At 49.7% G+C, this 4,103-nt stretch overlaps 1 pseudogene across 1 annotated transcript; it reads right to left on the reverse strand.

Moving 5' to 3' along the window:
* Positions 1-265: 265 nt before the first annotated feature.
* On the reverse strand, positions 266-3,822 carry LOC149329248 (TNF receptor-associated factor 6-like; annotated as a pseudogene). The gene is made up of 2 exons (XR_016285848.1): positions 3,514-3,822; positions 266-1,389 (listed from the first exon to the last, which is right to left on the reverse strand). The product of XR_016285848.1 is annotated as a TNF receptor-associated factor 6-like (transcript).
* Between the last annotated feature and the right edge of the window lie 281 nt (positions 3,823-4,103).

The raw sequence follows: 4,103 nt of genomic DNA on the forward strand, positions 1-4,103 counted from the left end.
AAGAGCGGTGTGCCTGACACAAGTGGAAAATAAACATGCGCTAACTGTGGTCGAACATAAAGAAATGATGTTGTTGCTATTGTACGAGATATGTGTCCTGAATTCAGAGTCAAAGATTTGATTGTGATTTGTTAAAGTATTTGACTAGAAGCTCAACGAAACAGGCCCTCACGGAAAAAAATTGGTCGAACTGTTCTCAGTGATTCAGGTTGTGTTCAGGCTGAAGGTTGCATCAATGCCAGCCGATTTATGCGGTGATTAAGTATTCGTCAACGCGCCCTCGTACAAGTGTAGCTCAAGGCCGCACCTCCCACTTAATTCGAAGCTGATCTCCATTGACGTAGCCGTCGCGCGAAAGATTGGCAAGATTAAGCGATGGAAGCAGGAAGACAACTGGTCGGTTTTTCGGCGTTATAGGCTTTTGAAAGTGTTCAGCTGAATGGAAAGGCTCAACTACAAGCTGGCGTTCTGGCTTTCCTCCTGGATGTATGATGCTCAGCTTGATTTTCTGCTTGAATGGCCACTCAACATCGTCGTCCGCGTAACCTTCGTGTAGAACCAACTGCGCACATAGGCTCTGAACCAAACCTGCATTTATCAGTCTAATTCCAGGAGACATGCAGTAGCCACGCAGAACTACCGGCTCGCTCAAGTAGTCAGCGTAGCCAAGCTCCAGCGCCTTTTGTTGGAGGGATTTTCCCCTTTTACATCGAAGACTGTATAGGCTGCTGGTAGCTCAACACGTCGGGGCATTGTACTGACGCAGTCCAGTGTTTTCTGGCTATTTGCTTTGACTTCTTGGATGAATGACGTAACCCGCGAGCAGATGTCAGAGGCTTGTCTTGTTGCGTCCGCCAACTCATCTTTGAAAATCTTTTCCAGCGCATATAAGCTTGTGGAAAGATCATTCCGAGTTATCAAATGCTCTTTCATCCTCCCATTCGCAGTGCTGATTTCGCGTTCACTCTTTGTCAGACTCTCTTGAATGTGCCGCACTGCTCCTGTTAGCTCTTCAGTCAACGCTTCTTTGAAAGTGTTCATGTTGTGAGACATTTCGGCGAGTCTGTCACCATGAGTGCCGACATCGCTAACCAACCGCTGCAGATGCATCCTGATCTCCCCAGCCTGCTCTTCTAGGGCTTCCCCGAGGGACGGTGAGTGTGCTGCGTCTTCTCTGTCACTTGGCTGACGGCCCCGTCCGGATGCCAGAGGCGACGCAGACGCTGCGCAGTTAGATCTCAGGTGCGCGCACACATCGCTGCAGAGAACCGAGGCCGAGCACCTTGGGCAGCGAGCAGGGTGGTGTCCGCACTGACGCTGGAAATGCTGCCAGATCTCGGAGGCAGCCATGACAGCACCGCAACCATGCTCTTCGTTCCAGCAGCGGACCTGAAAAGTAAGAAAATAGGCAGGTGCAACAAAATGGCGCAGATGCATTTGTAACACCACGCTGGCTGAAGTACGGCACGTTTCATTATGTAAACATGTTGGCTAGAAACGGTCAATTTAGAGTGAATTCCAGGGAATATAACTGGAATTTTACTGTTAATTGCATTTTAGGATTACTTATTTATTGTCGTTGAAGACAGCGGCGATTTTATGATCGGATTAAAACAAACTTTCGAGGCTTTGCCTTAACGAATGTGAAGTATATGAGGGGCGCGCTAAGTAAAGAAAAAGCTAACAAAAGCGACAGAGAAAGAAAACGGCCGGGGTACTAGCCTCTGCTGGCAATATACATGTAACACATGGTTTGAAGGCGGTAGTATTTGATTTATTGGGGTTTAACATCCCAAAGCGACTCAGGCTATGAGGGACGCCGTAGTGAAGGGCTGCGGAAATTTCGACCACCTGGGGTTCTTTAACGTGCTCTGATATCGCAACAGTACACGGGCCTCTAGAATTTCGCCTCCATCGAAATTCAGCCGCCGCGGCCGGGATCGAACAAGGCGGTAGTATTGTACACATAAACGTATCGTTCACAGGTCCAGACTTATTGCATGTATATTATAAAAAGTAACAGCATTTACCACATTTTCTTATTCTTTACGTAATGCTGCCGACACTAGCCTTATATATTTCAAGTATTTAATTGTTTACGCCACAGATTTGTTGTATTTGTGTTGTACCATCATGCTCTTATTAGCAATAGACCGCTTTCCTCTTGACTTAACTATGCCTTCCTGCCACAATCCCAAATGTGATGAACAGTATTTATAAATAAATAAATTAATAAATATAGCGTGTGTTGTCGTCACTCAAAGAAATCATTGGATATGCGTCGGCCATATTTGTGAACCGCTAACTCCTGCAATTTGCATGCCGAATATTTTCAGTATTTCTGCGCGAACGTTATTTATTCTCGAGATCGCAGTGACACCCGCTTAATGAATACTTCCAGAAACGAAACTTCCTCTTCTCAGTAGATGTCACAATAGCGAACGAAGTTGCGCTGAATACAAAGTGACGGGGCTTGCGTCCGGCACGCATTAAGAGTTCCAACTTCCACCACGAGAACTCCAAGCTCCGAGTCAGCGACACGCACTTCGTACTTCGACCGCGTGATGGTAGGAAAATAATGAAAGCTTTGTCGCGTAATCATTATCTGCGTTAAAGCGCAGACCACAGCTACGGAACGCGACTGCGGCCCTCCAGATCTTCTTGGGAACAACGCGGAACCTGAAGATACCGTACGCCGCCAGCGTTCAGCGAAAACCGACGCAGAAGGGACAGCGATCCAGCCGTGCGCCGATCGATTCTATCCTTTCGCCGCGGCCGAATATGGAAAGCAACGTTCCACCTAAAGTCTGGAAACTATAAACGAGACAACGATTGCTGGGAGTGCTAAATAAACGCCTGGAGGTAACTGTAACCAGCTCAGAGGGAGATGAATTCAACTCATTCTTCTTTCGCCGGCCACTTTATTCCAGTTCCGATTCTATTCTAATCGCGGCTATGGAGCTGCGCGAAGTGTGCCGCACTGCTAGATCGCGGCGAGTCCTAGTACTACTCTTGGCCCATTGGAACAGCCACTGCCCTCAAAGGTGGCTCTTTCAAACACAGCCACAGGTGGGGATTTTCAGACCTACGAGGTTGCTCTCTCCGAAGAATGCGGGGAGAGAAAGCTCTTCCCCAAGCCTAATTTTTGCAAAGGTAAGTCTTGCTTGGTTAACTCCCTTGTTTGAAGCCCTCCATGATATAAGCAGCCGGCCGCGGCAAGAATGCCAGCGCGGCCGTAACGGCGTGAAGGGCAGGCTTGAAGCCGGCGCCGTGTTAGTGACCGCCGAGCAGGACACTCCTGTATTTTGCCAGCGCATGCGCAGTAAACGGTTATCTGGAGCAGAGGAGCCGACGTGAGATGGCGCTGGCTTACTCCGCAGCGCACCGACGCAGCGCACTAAGCCAGGCTAATCAGTTCTGTGACAAAAATGCTTCACTGTAGAGAAATGACCCGCTCTTAGGAACAACACGCATGAATCTCCTCCAACCCAGGTTTGCACGCTCCACGCTTACCTCTCTTTTAAGCAGATCCACGGCGGCGTATTCCTTCCAGTCGATGTCGTCATCCAGGCATTTCTCGCCGTCCAGAGGACAAACGCGAACGCCTCCCTCTCCGCACTGGTCGTAGCAAGACCCGCACAGGACGTGCATGCACGGAAGCAAGGCGTTCAGCTTTCGCACAAGTCCGCAGGCGCTGCATATTCTGTTCCTGGGAATCGGCCTCACGAAGTGCAGTGGTCTCCAGTCCAGTTCCTCCGCAAAGCCGACCAGCCTGTAAGGCGTGCTTGCAGGAGGCATGCTGCCGCGCGTGCGCTTGCTACGGATCGCTGCAGGAACTGTTGTGCCGCTCAGATAAGGCATGTCCGCCGTATGTCTACCTTTATCTCTTCGTCAAGGGTGCAACGGCTTCCATATCAACTGCACGCTATTGTCTTCGACGCAAGCCGCCGCCTGCGGTGCAAAATACCGGCCGTGAAGCGCCAGATCTCTGGAAGCTTGCATGCAGGCTTGGATAACGTTATAGTGTTTTAGAAGCGGGCTGTGAGTTCAGGGAGCGCTTGCGAGTGAAAAATCTCCTGTCGACGATGGAATATGGCGCCATC

This window comes from Amblyomma mixtum, chromosome 9 (genome assembly GCF_055824585.1).
Source record: "Amblyomma mixtum isolate Tamu chromosome 9, ASM5582458v1, whole genome shotgun sequence".
Classification (NCBI taxonomy): Eukaryota; Metazoa; Arthropoda; class Arachnida; order Ixodida; family Ixodidae; genus Amblyomma; species Amblyomma mixtum.